Consider the following 18,652-nt stretch of genomic DNA (forward strand, 5'->3'; position numbering starts at 1 on the left):
ACAATATTTCTCTTTCTTACTGCGGGTCTCAAGCAAAAATCTTTAAAAGCAACAGGCTTAAAGGGTAGGTCTACTGAATAAGGCTTCTTTGTGGTAAATACCAATTAGGATTCTTGCCAAGTAAGCGATAAACTAATAGTTCCGATTAATGAAACACTGCAATTTAACTCCCATGGATAGTTAAACTGACAGGTGCTTCCTAAAACGTACTTGCTAAGAATGTTTTAAAGTACATTTATCTGTAGTCTGTATTGTGTATTTTCTCAAACTGGATTATTCTTCATGTCCTATGCTACAGGAAGACTGGAGGCTGGGCTAAGGATACAAATTGCAACTATTAAAACAGAAGGTAGCTGCTATTGTTTCTGTGGGGGAGAAAAGGAGTCGGATTATTCACCAGCTGGAATGGTAAGAAAAAAAAATAGCTGGTACTTTTCCTTCTCCCAGCCCCCGCCTCCAGCCACTTCTCTGTATAAGCCACTTGTCTTCCTTCAGACGAGCCTGTCCAGTAAAAAATTTCTGCGATAATGGAAATGTTCTGTATTTGTGCTGTCCAATACAGTGGCCACTAGCCAGATGGGGCTACTGAGTACTTGAAATATGGCCAGTGCAAGTCAGGAGCTGAATTTTTAATTAACTTAAAATTAAGATAGCCCATATTACCCTAAGTGAAATAAGCCCGTCTCTCTCTCTCTCTCTCTCTCTCTCTCTCTCTCTCACACACACACACACACACACACACACACACACACACTATATAATCTCACTTATATGAGGCCCTAGAGTAGTCACATTCATGGAGGAAGGTGGTTACCAGGGGTGGGGGGAGGGGGAATGGGTATAGGGTTTCAGGGTTTCAGCCCCGCAAGACAAAAAATTCTGGAGATTGGTTGCACGACAATGCGAATATCCTTAACACGACTGAACTGTGCGCTTAAACAGCATGGTTAAGATGATAACTTCATGCTCTGTGTATCTTACCACAATTTAAAAAATTTAATTAAACGGTCGTATGTGGCTAGAGGCCACAGTACTGCAGGTGCACAGCTTTAGAGATTGCTGCTGTCAGCTGTGGTGAGGTCCCCCAGAGCTCAATTTCTAACCACCATTGTCCTCCTTATCAAACTTTTCTACTGAGTCCTGACTTCCTCGTGGGAACAAGATATTTGAGCTTCCTTGGAGTTCACTGCACAGGAAGGGGGTGGGGGCGGGGGGGGCGGAATCTGCACCTTCGCCCTCTGGCTGGTGCCCACAGGCTGGGTACAGGCGTGCAGGGCTGGCGCACCGCACCCCTGTAACTAGGAGACCACTTGCAGAATGTCTAGACAAGGAGGGAGGAAGCCGCAAGCGAGAAGAGGTCTTTGTCCTCAAGTTCAGGGAGTTGTTACTGAAGGGCATGAATGCTCTGAGCCCGGGTAGGGGTTTTCTTCGCCTGACTGCCAGACTGCCCTGCCCTTTTGTCCCAATGAAGCTCCTGAGTGTCCCTCATCAGTCACCTTACCCAGTAATAAGAGAGGCTTAAACTGCCTGAGAGGAAGAAAATGACTACCTCTACAAGCTAGGAGCTTATTAACTGTCTCACAAGTAACTGTAACAAAGTGCCTTTACTTGCACATAGAAACAAAACCCAAATGTCCCGCCAGGCTTCCTTACTCCCCAAGCTCCCAGCTTTCCTGAACGGACCAGGTAGGCTTAAATCCGGTGTCTGTGAATTACCGGCTTCCAGAAAAGCCAAGAAGACCTTATTTTATGATGTTATTTTATTTCCTGATAAATTCATTTTTTAAATGATCGACATTCTGGCTGAACTGAAAACAGGACAAATGCTAATAATCGCTTACAAATTGGTTTTTCTGTCGGGTATCTACTGTGGGAATGGTAAAGAATAGATAAGGTGTTCGGGAAAGGAATTCTCTAGCTAGACATCGGATGTAAATGCTAACAGAAGCTGATGAAAGGCTCATCGAGCTCTGCCTGAAAGAAATACCCTACTAAGTGTTTTGTTGAAAGCTCAAGATAGTGAGGCATATGCTTTGGGAGTCCACAGCCAGGAAATCCCAGCTTCTAATACTCTGTGCTTTGAATGAGAGAAGAAAGACCATATAGGGTGTTAAGTAAGCAGGCTTCCGGGCCAACCTTGGTGTGAATCTCAGGCCAGTGTCACCTTTCTCTGACGGGGTAACGACAGGGTTATGGTGAGGGCTGAAATGAGCAGAGACTTGCAAATACTTACCAAGTGCTCAGAACACCATGTGGGTCATCGTAAGGGCTCGAGCCTCACGAGGATGAGCAAAGGTACACGGATGAGGAGGGCTGTTCCTTTGTTAATGTCTGATCTGTTCAGACTTCAGAAACTGGCTTTTTCCTTGAAGTATTAAATGCTCTTTCATCTTTTGAAGATTTGCCTCGTTGCCAGTGTATGCCTTTTAAGAGCTACTTAATATCCCCTTTCTTTAATTTCAGGGGCAACTCGTCCCTGCGACACTTGCCTGCTGCGGTCTGCAGAACCAATCTTCAACCGACATACTTAGGGCAGCATGAGGAGGGACAGGGGCGGCAGGCGGCACATTTGTCTGGTTTGGCCCAGGGTGTTGTCCTAGATAGTGTTTTGTTTTGTTTGTTTGTTTAATCTGAATTAGCAGCTAACATTTTTAATTCTAAGGGCGCCTGGGTGGCTCAATCGGCTAAGCATCCGACTTTGGCTTAGGTCATGATCTCGCGGTTTGTGAGCTTGAGCCCCACGTCGGGCTCTATGCTCACAGTCAGGAGCCTGCGTGGAAGTCTCTCTCTCTCTCTCTCTCTCTCTCTCTCTCTCTCTCTCTCTCCCTCTGTCTCTTCTCCTCACTCACTCGTGCCCTCTCTCTCTCTCAAAAAAAAAAAAAAAACTAAAAAATAGAACATTTTCAATTCTAGAGATTTTTCATAGAAATTCAGATACTTGACTTCTGAAATCTCAGAAAAGATCTGCCAACACTGGGCACACATTCCCGTGTGACATCAAGACTGGAGCTGAGGAGGGGGTCCTCTCCACTGTCCCCTCCACTCCCTGACGCGGAGGCCAATGAAAATGCCACTTAGCATCACCCCATGGGATATTGCTTTTTTTGTTCTTTCTTTTTTCATTGTCAGGTCAGTTGTCCTCCTTTACAATGCCTGCTTGGCCCTGCAGCCCCATGTGTACACAGGCAAGAGAATGATACACTTTAAGATAAATAGGCCCTTGTTTATATCCTGAATCCACCCACTACCTGTAAGAGACAAGCAGGTCATGAGCTCTCTGAAACAGAGTTTCCACATGTGAAAATGGGACTAATACCCCACATACAACACAGCACTCCAATTTATGTGCAAGCATACAGAAGGCACCGGAGCTTACTTTTATTTACAAATAAACGTTTACTTTCCTCGCTCTTACTCACTGGTGATGGTCTGCCACCATTACGCCAATCCCTCAGTGGTTTGCACCCTGGCACATCAGATACATGTTCCATGGTGTGACTAAAATGTGCTTAACAAATCAGGCCGGGGGGGCTGGGGGGCTCAGTCGGACAGGCAGCCGACTCTAGCTTTCAGCTCAGATCACTATCTCACGGTTCATGAGTTCAAGCCCCGCATCAGGCTCAATGCTGGCAGTGTGGAACCTGCTTGGGATTCTCTCTCTTTCCCTCTGCCCCTCCCCAGCTCATTCTCTCTCTCTTTCTCTAAGTAAATAAGCTTATAAAAAAAAAATCAAATTAGGATGATAGAGCCTCCAGATCTAACCATCAGTTTACAGAGAATGCAGATAACATCTTAGGGATGCAATCAGGAAAGTCTAGACTATGAGAAATTACAGGACAAATCTGACTTCTTCTATAACAACAACAAAAACTGCAAGGGAAAAAAAAAAGATTAAGAGACAAAGTTACTTAAGAGATGTATCAGCCAACTGCACTGACTGGAATTTATTTGGATCCTGATTTAAATAAATGACACAAAAACTTTATAAGACAATTGGGGAAATGTGAACATTGACTGGATATTTGATGTCATTAAGGAATTCTTGTTTTAGACAGTATAACACTGGTTATGTCTGAAAAAAGAGCCCATATCTTTTAGAGATACAATCTGGGGTATTTCCCTGTGAAATGATAGGATGAAAGTAATCCAAGGTGGGAAGGAAGGGTGAACATTCAGATGTCACAAGTTTGGCTATATAACAAAAATGGCTGAAATGGGGTGATGGGTACACAGTGATTTACTATACTGTTCTCTTTACTTTTGTATATGTTTGTAACTTTGTATAATAAGTAACTTTTTAAATGTTTATTTATCTTGAGAGAGAGTGCGCGGGTGCGCGCGCGCGCACACACACACACACACACACACACACACACACACACACACACACACACGTATGAGTGGGGGAGGGGCTGACAGGGAGGGAGACAGAGAATTCCAAGCCGGTTCCACACTGTCAGCGCAGAGCCCAACTTGGGGCTCAAACTCACGAACCATGAGATCATGACCTGAGCTGAAATCAAGAATCAGACACGGGGTGCCTGGGTGGCTCAGTCAGTTGAGCGTCTGACTTTACCTCAGGTCGTGATCTCACGGTTCGTGAGTTTGAGCCCTGTGTTGAGCTCTGTGCTGACAGCTCAGAGCCTGGAGCCCGCTTCAGATTCTGTGTCCCCCTCTCTCTCCACCCCACCCCTGCTTGTGCTCTGTCTCTCTCTGTCTTTCAAAAATGAATAAACATTAAAAAAATTTTTTTAGGGGCGCCTGGGTGGCTCAGTCGGTTAAGCGGCCGACTTCGGCTCAGGTCATGATTTCGCGGTCCGTGAGTTCGAGCCCCGTGTCGGGCTCTGTGCTGACAGCTCAGAGCCTGGAGCCTGTTTCAGATTCTGTGTCTCCCTCTCTCTGACCTTCCCCTGTTCATTCTCTGTCTCTCTCTGTCTCAAAAATAAATAAACGTTAAAAAAAAATTTTTTATTTTTAAAAAGAGTCAGACGCTTAATTGAGCCACTCAGGCGCCCCATATAATAAATAACTTTTTAAAGTAAAGCACATGATAAGATGTTTAAAATTCCGTTAAGGTTAGAAATAGCACTGGACTGATCAAAGACAGGGAATATTTTCTTGGAGTTATTACTCGTAACTTGTTTGAGGCTCAAATACCTCTTTGAGGAAGGATTACTGGAGCAGGGGGTTGGGCAGGGAGCTTAGTTTGCCATGGTATATTAATTCGTGCAAGGTATATTAGTGGGGGGAGTGAGCCCCTGGATCCCACTACCTTGCTTTATTTCTCTCCCTCAAGTTTCAAAATACCTGCCAGACTGTAAGACCCATGAGGCAAGGACTCTTACATAAGCCCTCATTTCCCTGGCACTTTGGCACCTAATAAGACCTCAATAAATGTCTGTTGAATGAACGAAGGGGAAGGGACATAACTGTATTTTAATCTTCAGTGAGAGAAAAAGGGCAGGAAAACGTAATTTGGCCAAGGTGCTCCCATGCTGTGGTTCAATCCATGGTATCCATATTTAACCACGCATCCAAATTGTCTGGGGAGTTTGTTAAAATGGCAGATTCCTAGACACCCCCCTCCTTGTAGATTCTGTTCAGTGCATCTGTATGAGATCGCAGGAAGCGTATTTCTAACCAATGCCCCGGTGATTCTGGTGCAGCCAGTCCAGAACGGGTGTGCAATACACTGGTACAGGTTATTTCACCTCTGTGCTCCTCAAAAGGAGTCTTCGTTTCCTGTGCCTGGTTCTTTGACCATGTGTTTCAGCACACACAGAACAGTGCAGCAAAGCCCCTGAAGGCATCCACCAGCCTCAAAGGCCATCAGCCTGCTGCCTTCTTGCTTCTCAATTTTAGTCTTAAGGAAACCACTTAATTTTAATCGCATGTTGCTGAATGCAGCCACAGCAATGGCGGCCATACGCTCTGCCTTCGGGCAGAAGGCGGGTGAAACCGACCCCTGGTTAACTTGCGAGAGCAGGATTTCCTCTTCCCTAGTATGACAAACAGAGGTGTGGGAGGCTATGTTTCTTGGTCTCTAGCTTTAAAACGGAGAAATCAGGGGCGCCTGGGTGGCTCGGTCAGTTAAGCGTCCAACTTCACCTCGGGTCATGATCTCTCGGTTCATGGGTTTGAGCCCCGTGTCGGGCTCTGTGCTGCCAGCTCAGAGCCTGGAGCCTGCTTTCAGATTCTGTGTCTCCCTCTCCGCCCCTCTCCCACTCGTGCTTTGTCTCTCTGTCTCTCAAAAATAAAAATTAAAAAAAAACGTTAAAAAATAAAAAGTAAATAAATAATAAAATGGAGAAATCAGAATACATGATCATCAGGAAGACCTGGATGGTTAACTGTTCTGTTTTGCAATTTTTACCACTTTAATTTTTTTAACATTCTTATTTTTTTTATTTTTGAGAGAGACAGAGCACGAGTGGGAAAGGGACAGAGAGCGAGAGGGAGACACAGAATCCGAAGCAGGCTCCAGGCTCGGAGCTGTCAGCACAGAGCTGGACGTGGGGCTCGAACTCACCAACTGTGAGATCATGACCTGAGCCCATGTTGGACACTCAACTAACTGAGCCACCCGGGCACCCCTGCAATTTTTACTACTTTCAAGAAGTAAAGTTTCATCCAATTCTTTAAAAAGGCCGTTAGGGGCGCCTGAGTGGCTCAGCCGGTTAGGCGTCCGACTCTTGATTTGCACTCAGGTCATGATCCCGGGGGTAGTGGAGCCTGTCAGTGGGGAACCTGCTGAGGATTCTCTCTCTCCCTCTCTCTCTGCTCCTCTCCACCTTCCCTCTCAAAATAAAATACTTAAAAAAATGTTTTAATTTAAAAAATGAAAATGCCTTTAAAAAAAAAAAGTGTTCTTCATTTAACATAGATGCAAGATTGGAGACTATCAGGACTCCTCTGCCTTGGACAGAAAGTGAGAATCTGAGCCAGAAAAAAAAGAAGAATTAAATGTCATTTCAAGAAACGGAATATTTCTAAGTCGGTAAGATGGCTAAGAAATATCTCCTGGATGATTTTTTCCAAACACACTTACTTGTTATCCGTTCCAAAAATACTGCAATAAAGGCGACTAGCTAGAAAAAATGAAGAGTGTCTATTTAAAAACTGTAAAACCTGGGGCGCCTGGGTGGCTCAGTCAGTTAAGCGTCTGACTTCAGCTCAGGTCATGATCTCAAGGTTAGTGAGTTCGAGCCCCATGTCGGGATCTGTGCTGACAGCTGGGAGCCTGGAGCCTGCTTCGGATTCTGTGTCTCCCTCTCTCTCTCTGCCCCTCCTCCACTTGTGCTCTGTCTCTCAAAAATAAATAAATGTATTAAAAAAATTTTTTAAAACCTGTAAAACCAAATGTTCAGGTAATTAATGAATTTTCGACTTCATCCTAACCCCTAATAATTTAATGGACCGCCCCTGCTGCATTCCCCTCCCCCAAAATACAACCACTTAGATGACCGTAAGAATCAAAAAACAAAACAAAACAGATTCAGGACATGTAAATGGCTATCTATACATATCATAGAAAGCTGGAAAACATATAAGTACACAGAATCAAGCTGGTGAAAGAGAAGAGGTCACACAAATTACATATGGTATCATTCAAGTTACGTATATTATCTAGACAGATGTTGCAAGAAAATCATAAGGAAATGTAACAAAAATTTTAAGAGTAGCAGTATCTCTGGGTTGTAGAATCACAATTCATTTTCTTTTAATGCTTATTTGTATATTTTTGGGAGAGACAGAGTGCGAGCTGGGGAGGGATAGACAGAAAGGGGGACACATGATCCAAAACAGGCCCCTTGCTGACAGCAGTGAGCCCGATGCGGGACTCGAACTCACAAACTGTGAGATCATGAGCTGAGCAGAAGTCAGATGCTTAACTGACTGAGCCGCCCGGGTGCCCCAAGAATCACAGTTTCTTAACCTCTATATATTCAGGCATTTTCAAATTTCCCATGTAAAAGTATAGAATTTGTAATGAAAATATTTTTTTTAAAAAAAAAAGAAAAGGAAGAGTGGCAATCAGAATAATCTATTATCCTAGCTCATTGCAGCTAATAAATATGATATTACAATAGGGCCGAGGCTTGGGAATTAGGGAGAACTCTATAGCTCAGTCATGGCCAATACACTCATTTTAACTTTGGGCCACATCTGATTCTGCTTCATTTGCGATATATGGTCACAATGAGAAATATGAATAAAGCAAAATGTCTAACGTAATGATTCACGTGACAGACTGATAACGAAGGAAATGCAGAGCTTTCTATCCATAGTCAATTAGAACGTTGTACATCAAAACCTGCATTTATCCATAAGGTAAGTTAGGTGGTAAAATGGTCACTTTACAAAATTATTCTTCAAATCCTTCCAGAATTTTTCTATAATAGAAAATATTCTAATATGATGTTTTCCAACTTTTCAATGTCAAGAAATGTTCATGGAAACTCTCACCTAACAGTCATTGCAGTTGGCTGGGAAAGACATAATGAATATATGTTATGAATTCAGTAACACTTCCAGTGGATTTGTATGTGCTAAATGGCAACAGAATCCTTACATGTTTGAAAAACAGTGGTGCAGATATATATGGCTCATTATTTAGTCTGTGTACCTTCAAGGTTGGGACACACGTGAATTCAAGGACCATGTCAAAAACTGCACCACACCCAGTGGTCTGTCCATCACTCTGGTGCATTTAAAATATGGTGCCACTTAAAAGAAAACTCAGGCTGCAAGATTGGCGGCTATCATGACTCCTCTACCTTGGATACTAAGTGAAAATCTGAGCTAGAAAAAAGAAGAACCCGTTTAGGGATTTTAGAGGGAAGGAAAGAGGAGAGATTAGTTGAATGGCATCTATTTCTCATGGATACAACAATTTTTTTTTTAATTGCAAGAAAGAGTAGATAAGCGGCACAAGAGAGATTAATTTTCCGCTCAAGCTAGCCAAGTTAGAAAAAAGATAGTCAGATCGAGTTCATGGTAAAGAAGATGTTTTCCAATACATGATAGGTTGGAAAAAGTTTTCCATCTTTCATAGTAACATAAAGAAAGAAAATGGCTTGCATCGCATGAACAATACAGGCGAGACGGTGCAGTTAGGATAAACTCTCTAAGAGGTTACGTTATAGCTTTTTAAGAAAGAATCAGACAGACCCCCAATTCCAGGTACAGTTCTTCCATTTAAAAGTGGAGTTCTTGTCTATAAAAGTCTTCATCTATAAAATGTAGATGAAGCTGGTAAGAGATTAAATGTAGATGAGCTGGTATGAGATTAAATGAGATAATATACACAGCCTATCTAGAAGAGAGAAACACTCAAGGTTTGGTCCTTTAACTTGTTCTTAAAGAACAGTGTTCTTGAAACATAATGATAAGGGAGATGAAGGAAGAAAAATGGGTGCGAGATAGGCAGGTATCCGGTGAGCTGCCAAAAGCACTCTCCGTGGGAAAAACCTAGAAGCTGCTAAGCAAGCCGCATCTAGGATCCTTTCATTTGCTTCTGTTCTCATTTCTAACATTGCTGCCATTGTGTCCACTAATTTGGCAAGGTTGCTTTGAATTATGACCTTCCTATTCCCACCATCTGTTTTCTTCTCCCATCTAAATAATGCATTGTCTCTTCTGATCTTTTCCCATTAATGTAATTTGATATGTACCTGTTAACTCTGCAAACTGGGATTTAAAAACTCTTCTCAGTCATTCTTAAAATGGTGATTTACACTCTGTCCCTGTAAAACAAATTAGCTAACTATTCCTTTTCTACAGAAGGCATAAAGTAATAAGAGTTAAATCTTGCTAGTAACCAGAGATTACTTTTTTTTTAGGTCTAGCAAAATTTGATTTAAAAACTACTTTGTAGGGGCGCCTGGATGGCTCAGTTGGTTAAGAGTCCAACTCTTGCTTTCGGCTCAAGTCATGATCTCATGGTTCATGAGTTCGAGCCCCACACCGGGCTCTGCGCTGACAGCACGGAGATTGCTTGGGATTTTCTGTCTCCCTCTCTCTTTGCCTCTCCCCTGCTCATGCTCTCTCTTTCTCAAAAATAAAATAAACATTAAAAAAAATTAAAACTACTTTGTAAATACCCATTAATGCTAGAGCCATTTGCTGTGTTTTACCATTAGGGAATGTATCCCATTTTATTATCAAAAGAAACTTATATTCATATATGTGAATATATGCATGGGTGTGTATATACATGTATATGTATACATATACATTTATATAAATATAAGCATATACAAAAGAGGGAGAGAGGAAGGAAGGGAGGGAGGGAAGAAAGAATGAAGGAAAGGACCAGGATTAATGGATTAATATGTCACTAACAGGGGCTCCTGGGTGGCTCAGTCAGTTTAGCATCTGACTCTTGATTTCAACTCGGGTCATGGTCCCAGGGTCGTGGGATCAAGCCCTGCATCAGGCTCTATGCGCAGCATGCAGCCTGCTTAAGACTCTCTCTCTCCCTCTGCCTCTCTCCTGCTCTCTCTAAAAAAAAATTTTTTTAACCTAAGAATTGGCAGTGAAAATAAAGATGGGATACAGAGTAAGAAGCTTTAAATTTTACTTTATCTAGTTATGTCATTTTAAATTTATAGCAAGCTCATATTACTTTATTGGGTTTTTCATTATTTAAAAAATCTGATTCCTTTAGTGCTTAACAAAGACATTTCATTTAATTCTTTCAGGTCACTAGGGCACTTCTGAGCGCAATTTAAAAATACACTAAGATTTTACTTTGAGAGGACAAAAATATTCAGAAGAGCCTCGGTCGCTACATTATTTTAATTAGAATTTTTAAGAAGTCGGATGAATTACCAATAGGCATCTTGAGCCCCTAACCACCTACGAGCACTAACTCAACCCAAGGGAAAATGGAACTAAAACGATGTTTTCAAGATCTTTATCACCTAGAAGAGGGGCTCATAAACACAACCGAGAGAGAAGGGCAGCAACCCAAATTAAAATAATGACTGCAGATGCTTATGGGAGTTTTCAAGCAGGTGTAGTTCACTTTAGCGGAGGATATCAAGCACTGATAGACTTAGGCTAAACATATAAGTATTAAGAACAGAAGAAGGGCTGGGGCGCCTGGGTGGCTCAGTCGGTTAAGCCTCCGACTTCAGCTCAGGTCACGATCTCATGGTCCATGAGTTCGAGCCCCGCGTCGGGCTCTGGGCTGATGGCTCAGAGCCTGGAGCCTGCTTCCGATTCTGTGTGTCCCTCTCTCTCTGACCCTTCCCTGTTCATGCTCTGTCTCTGTCTCAAAAATAAATAAACACTAAAAAAAAAAAAAAATTTAAGAAAAAAAAAAAAAGGCACAGAAGAAGGGAACATTGACCTTCTCAAGCTCCCTCTCTCTAGGTAAGGCTCGAGCCGGGAGGCTCTCACCTCCCTCCCCTTCCAGCCACCCTGACTGAGTGATGTGACATTCCATCCAGTGTGGCGCACCGCCATCCCAGACTGGGTTGGTGACGTGGGGAGTTTCTATGGGAGGGTGTGACTGATGGCTACATCCCTCTTGCCGTCTTGGATGCCAGGTCGCTTCCCTGTCACAAAGGGAATGGGATCACTTGATCTTAGCCATCCCTTCCACTGACAAGAGCTTTGTAACCATCCCTAAGAGTTGCAGAGAAGAGAGTTCCATGTAAGGCCCCAACTGGGGGTAAGGATGACAGTGAGGGTAGAAGAGACACACAGAATGATGGAAAAGGACGTGTCTATCCTTGGCACAGGACAGGTGCAAAGTGCTACAGGGTTGTGGCCAATCTACCTCAGAGGTAAAGCAAGTACAGATCCTATCTCATTCCCAATAACTCTTTTACATTTCTTGGCTCTTCCATCCATTTGTTTCCCAAGTTCAGTTGAACTTTTTAAAAATTTGGCAAAATGTTTCCAGAGTCCCTCTGGAATATACCTAAAATATTATTTTAATGTATAATCAAGGGGCGCCTGGGTGGCTCAGCTGGTTAAGCGTCCAGCTTCAGCTCAGGTCATGATCTCTCAGTTCACGAGTTCGAGCCCCGTGTCCAGCTCTGTGCTGACAGCTCCGAGCCTGGAGCCTGCTTCGGATTCTGCGTCTCCCCCACCCTCTCCCCCTCCCCTGCTTGCGCTCTATCTCTATCTCTCAAGAATAAACTTTAAAAAAAATTAATATATAATCAATATACAAATTATTAATGAGGTATTTTAAATTCTTTTTTTCAAATAAAGTTTGAAATCTGGTGCGTAGTTCACACATCTCAGTTTGGACTAGCCACATTTCAAGCGCTCAACAGCCACATGTGGGTAGTAGCTAGTGGTTAGTGGTTATTGAATTGGACAGCTCAGACCTAGGCTCTCATTCCAGTGAAAATGGCCCCAAACATTCCTAAGGACTGATTATTGCTGGATAAAGAGATCATGAGTGACTTTTTAAAAAATAACTTCGGCAGGGGTACCTGTGTGGCTTAGTAGGTTAAGCGTCCGACTCTTGGTTTCGGCTCTGGTCACCATCTCACAGTTTATGGGTTCGAGCCCCGCATCTGGCTCCCCACTGTTGGGGCAGACCCTCCTTGAGATGCTCTCTCTGCCTCTCTCTCTGACCCTCCCCCCCTCAGAATAAATACGTAAACTTAAAAAAATAAAATAACTTTGGCTTACTGTTCTCCAACAAACACAAACTGCACATGTTTACGTATTTCTGAAACGCTTGACTTTAAATATCTTTGACACACCAGGGGAATTTAAGTGAATGAATCTTGACAACCATGCTCTAATGCAAGTTATTTGTTTTTAAACAGCATGCATGGCATCGTCATCAGTCTTCACTTCCACATATCTATCCATACCTAGCTCCTATCCACTTCACCATCCCAAACTATTCTCCCTGTTCCCAACACACACACCGTCTCCTTCTGCAGATCTTTGGGTTAACGTTACGGAATGCCCAGAAGTATTTTTCATATCCTCACCACCTCTGCGCAAATACTTACCCATGCACACTTCCCAATGTGGTTACTGGTATATGACCAAGAGAATTCAAATTCAGATTCTAGAAAACCCTCTGTACCCAGTGCCGTTTCAACATTCTTTTAAAACAGGGTCGTTATTTCCCTTTTACTTAAAATGAGATGTATTCAAAAGCTATCACATATCCCACTTTGGTTTCTTTTAAAAAGAAATTCACCTAATCGTTCTCCACAAACAAAGCCACTCATTTTTTTCATCCGAGAACGCATTTCTCCCCTTAAAAAATATGCCTAACTTATGTTTTTTGGTGCTTAAATACGACCTGGGCAGTTATGAGACCTGGAGTTCGATCCTCACTGCCAGTTGCCAACCAGCCATCTGACCTTGGGCACAGCCCAATCACCCTGCTGGAATCAGCCTCCCAGGCTGTAAAAAGGGGGTGGGGGGGTGACAGGAGAGTGCTCTCTTAGGTTGCTTCCAGCTTGCCATTCCTGACCTGAGCACTAATCTTCGTCTATTCCGTTACCCCTGAAAACACTTGCCTCCTCAGGCATCCCCTCCTTCCTAAATGAGAAGATGGCTGACGGCACAGCAGTGAAACCGGAAAGAAACGCTGTTTAAAAAAAAAAAAAAAAAAAAAAATCTTAAAATGAGTCACCTTTCAAGAATGTTTCATTCTCTGGTGCCTGGGTGCTCGCTCATGGAGCTGTATCAGTACTTCCAATGAAATTTGCTCTGAAGAACCTGGCATTTGTTATGTACTGTTCTTGGGTGATGTTTACACTAGACACTCATCTCGTTTAAGAGCCACTTGTAGGTACAAAACACACAGAAGTTAGGCATCAAACAGACATAAGCAGCCACATAAATCGTCCTTAGTGGAGCCTGGAGAAAATCAGATCAAAATCACGGAGTTTTAATTGGGTCTTTGCACCACATTTGGTACGTTAGAGAAGATACTTACAGCTCCCTAAACTTGCCACTTCACCTCCCCAGGACCCCACCGCCCGCTAAAATTTAGCCTGCTGCAAGAATCAGTCCCTACCCCTTAGGACCAGCCACAGCGACACCCCGGAGAGCCTTCCCTGCTGCACATTTCCCCACCAAGGCATAAGTCAGGGGTAGCTGATGTTAGCTGTGGTCTGTCTGTACTGCTTCTGCCTGGCCTGATTTTTCATGCTGCCATTTTAAATTAACATAGGTCTCTTCGGCAACCCATGACATCTTCTGGTCAGGCTGGGAACACAGGAGGCCACCGGGAGGCTGGACACAAGTGTAATTCAAGACAACTGCAAGTCAGAATTAAACAGCAAATCCAGAAAGAACCCTTACCAAGTCGGTTTTGAGTCACAGCAAATGACAGCTTCCCTAGATGCACTTGGGTTTGATGGACATTTTAAACCCCTCAATCCGAGTTCTCATCAATTCTCTAAAGTTCAAGCGTCCCTCCTGCTCTACAAACCACCCTCGTCTCAGACCTCACCAGCGATGTCGCCAAGTAAACGGCTCCAGGACGGACAAGCGAAGCGAGGGCTGAAGTGTATAACCGTAGCAGAAATACAAGGATGCCTTCTACCAATAAGTGTCCCGGCGCCGCGGCGTACCTACCCTGACACCCCCCACCCCCAAGAACCTCCCCGAGGTGGCTTGGGGAGGGGGAGGGGAGTTGTGGCAAGTCCTGCAGCCCGCACACACAGCAACAGCCTGCGCGTTTGCCCTTAATGGGGGGGCAGTGCCCTGGACCTGATTCGTGATCACAAACCGGGTAGATGTGGGCGCAGAGCCAGGTCAAGGACAGCGGGCCCCACCAGGCAGCCATGTTCGCGCTACCCGGGTAGCAGGTGCCTTACCTCCCGGGAAGGTGCCAGGCCCATTCCACCACCGAGCGAGCTGCGAACCCCGGGAGCAACCCGAGGGGTGACAGGGGTGTGTGTGTGTGGTGGGGGGGGGGGGGGGTGCGGGCACAGACCCCAGCGGGGCAGCAACTTGGCTCTCAGGAAATGGAAACAGGAAAAGCGCCCGGAGGTCGGGGCAAAGGATGGGGTTGGGGTGTAGAGCGGGGGGACGGACTCAAACTAAGCGGCACTGTCCGCGCCCCGGGGTGGGGCGTCCCTCTCCGGCGCCCCCTCAACCTACTAGCCCGAGTCATCCACCACCCGGGCAGAGGCCATCTCTCCCCTGATTCCGTCCCCCACCCCCGAGCCTCCAGCCGGCCCTTGCCACCACCCGCCGGAATGCCGCCCGGAGTAGCGCTTCCCGCAGGTCCGGAGGGGCCGGGGCTGGCGACGAGGCACAGGGGACGGCGATGGCGGACGCGGCCGAAACGCTCGGGGAGAAGGGGCTGCGGACGCCCTGCGCTCGCAGCCGTGCCCGCCGCGGCTTACCTGCGGGGCGGCGGGCTCCGGGCTCTGCTCTGCGGCGCGGATGCTGCGGCCGCCGAGGGTACGCGTGCTGCCGCGGCCGCGATTACTGCGGCGACATCGGGGGCTGCAGCTGCAGTGGCGGAGGCGGCCGTCGGGCGCTTCCCCCTCCCCAGACTCCCGGCGCCTGGGCCCTCCGCCCCCCGCTAACAGCTGGCCCGGCTCACGTGACCGCGGGGCCCACCCCCGCCTCCCCCACCCGGGCCCCGGGGCCGCGCCGCACCCGCTGCGTCTGGGCCGCCGGGGCTGCAGCGCCGCGCTCGGCCCGATAGGGGAGGGCGCCTGGGAGCAGGGGAGCGGCCGAGAGGGCGACTGTCGCCGCAGAAAGTGGCTCCTTCTTTGCTCGATTTTTATTTCTCGGTCACGTCCGGGGTTGCGGCTCTCTCGAAAGGGGGAACTCGGGCTTTACGGAGCCAGTCCCCCCACCCCCCCTCGCAGCGCACTCCCGGACTCGGCGGTTGGGTTGCTACGTGAGGGCCTCGGTACCTAAGCAAAATTTCCCCGCGGAAAAACGTACCCTGTACTTTGTTGACAAACATGTCCTAGCCGACTCCCCGGTTTTAAAGGTGCCGTCCAGCGTCATGTTGATAAACGAGACTCTACCCTGGGTCCTTGGACATGGAAACCCAAAGAGGTTAAGGAACTCGCCCAAGGTCACAAGGCAGTAGTAAAGCCCAGATTCCATCCCAGGGTTAATGGATCCACAGACAGGTGACAGGTGTGTTGATGGTCAGGACCTGACCATCGTCTGTTACCAGAATAGAGACTCTACCTTCTATAAATTGACAAGAAAAGCCCAACTCAAAGGCTACGAAGAGAGAATTCACGAGAAGAAAACAAACGCACACTCAGCACATGAAAAGATATTCAAGTTCACTTAGCTGCAAATCAAATACACAAGGCAGAATTTTCCATCCATCAGATTCGAAAAAATAAAGTTTTATAACCTCAACGGGGGACAATTTTGCAATATCTTCTCAAATAAAAAAATATATATATAGTCTTTAAGGATTCCACTTCTGTAATTTATCCTATAGATACACTGATACAGGTGTGAAATGATAGGAGTACAAGGTTATCCATTGCTACATTATTTGTGCTAGCAAAGACTGGAAGCAAATGTCCATCAATAAACGACTGTTAAATATATTACAGCACATCAGTAAATGGAATGCAAACCAGCTATAAAAATTTTTTAAATGGGGAGGATCTGGGACGCCTGGGTGACTCAGTCAGTCGAGCAACAGACTCTTGATTTCGGCTCAGGTTATGATCCCAGGGTCATGAGATCCAGCCCCCGAATAGGGCTCCACGCCTAGCATGGAGCCTGCTTGAGATTCTCTCTCTCTCACTCTCTCTCCTTCTGCCCCTCTCCCCTGCTTGCTCATCCCCCCCCCCAAATATTTTTTTCTTTTTTTAGTGGGGAAGGTCTATCTCTATGTACTGATATGAAAGATTTGCAACCCATACCAAGGGAGGTGGGGGGTCAGGACCATGTGCAGAATATCATGTGTTATTATCTGTGGGGAAGAAATATGCTTGTACTCATATTTGAAATTTGCATGGAATATCTTTGGAAGAAATCATAAACTGTAATAATAGATGCCATCAGGAAAGAGAACTGAGTGACAGAATGCAGGGAAGGGAGGGAGATTTTTTTTTCATGTCTTTTGAATGTTATTCCTATGCTTGTGGTTTGCCCCAAGAGTGAATGGAGTGTAGGAGAAGGCTGAGGGAATCCGTGGAGGCACTGCAGGATAGACCAGTGGTCATATGCTCTTGGAGTACAAAAGGACCTTATTGCACATTTAGGCCAACCAAGGAAACTGTCCTTTTACTGTTAACCTATTTCTGTCTTTAGAGTAGGTGTTTTTGGTTTTGTTTTTTTTCAAAGACATAATATAGTTGGATCTTGTTTTTCATTCAGACACCCTTTGCCTTTGAATTGGAGTGTTTCCATCAGTGGCTGTTAACATTTGGCAATGTCTGGAGATATTTTTGGTTGTCAAAATGGCAGAGGTGGAGGAGGTCTCTACTGGTATCTAGTGCATGGAGGTCAAGGATGCTATTAAACACCCTAGGATGCAGAGCACGATCTCCCAAAACTAAGAATTATCTGGCCCTAAATGTCAATAGTACTGAGGTTGAGAAACTGATTCAGGGCATCTATATTTAATGTAATTATCAGTATGGTGAGTTATAAATGTAACATCTTGAGATACTTCCATTTGTCCCATCTATTTTTTGTTTGTTTGTTTAAGTTTATTTATTTACCTGAGAGAGACAGAGACAGTGTGAGTAGGGGAGGGGCAGAGAGAGAGGGAGAGAGAGAGAATCCCAAGCAAGCTCCATGCTGCCAGCGCAGAGCCCGATGCAGGGCTTAAACTCATGAAACCATGAGCTCATGGGCTGAAACCAGGACTCAATCACTCAACTGAGCCAGCCAGGTGCTTTTTACTTGCCTTCTTTTGAAGAACTGAGATTGTTTTTAGTATTCCATTTTAAATCCATTATTGGTTTCCTAATCATACTGTGTGTTTTACTTTTTTTTTCAATTTTTTTGATGTTTATTTTTGAGAGAGAGCAAGAGAAAGAGAGAGAGAGAGAGAGTGGGGGAGAGGGAGGGGCAGAAAGAGAGAGAGAGAGAGAGAGAGAGAAAGAGAGAGAGACAGAACCTGAAGCAGGGTGCAGGCTCTGAGCTGTCAGCACGGAGACTGAAGTGGGGCTCGAACTCACAAACCGTGAGATCATGACCTGAGCCGAAGTCGGACGCTCAACCGACTGAACCACCCAGGCTAACTCTATGGCTACTTTAGCCCTTCTACTAAGGTATGACTCACATAGGGTCTCTAATAAATGTTCCACGCAATCAATAAGGTGATCCTGGCTGGTAGAAACGTGAACAATTCCCAGTTTTGTGTGAGCTCTGCAAAGTTTTTGGTGCACAGCTCCCAGTAGTTGTTTCTTCCTCAGCCTTGTGGAGATTCATCATTTGCATGCATAAACTGGTATTCATTCGATGACTAAAATGCAAATTTCTAAATTTCCTTTCCATTTAGTTTTCTGCAGAACTCTGCCCCACATATTCCAACTGCTTTGGCCTTCCTCAACTCTGATCACTCTTACCTCACCCGCGCAAAACAACTGGGCTCTGTTTTTGTTTCCCCTTGTCTTTGCCATGTATGGTTCAGGAATTGCCTCCACACAGAAGGCTAAGGCGATTGTAGGTCTCTTCTCATTTGTTTCCTTTCTCTGGAGAATCACAA

The 18,652-nt window shown here is 45.2% G+C and overlaps 1 protein-coding gene across 1 annotated transcript in view; it reads right to left on the reverse strand.

The window, feature by feature from the left end:
- Positions 1–15,687, reverse strand: part of SCRN1 (secernin 1) — a 62,268-nt gene extending 46,581 nt beyond the window's left edge. Inside the window, exon 1 of the mRNA XM_060632814.3 lies at positions 15,351–15,687. The gene's annotated coding sequence lies outside the window, so the exon portion shown is untranslated. The remainder of the gene's footprint in view (positions 1–15,350) is intronic.
- Positions 15,688–18,652: the final 2,965 nt, after the last annotated feature.

The sequence above is a fragment of the Panthera onca genome, chromosome A2, assembly GCF_046562875.1.
Source record: "Panthera onca isolate mPanOnc1 chromosome A2, mPanOnc1 haplotype 2, whole genome shotgun sequence".
In the NCBI taxonomy this organism is placed as follows: domain Eukaryota; kingdom Metazoa; phylum Chordata; class Mammalia; order Carnivora; family Felidae; genus Panthera; species Panthera onca.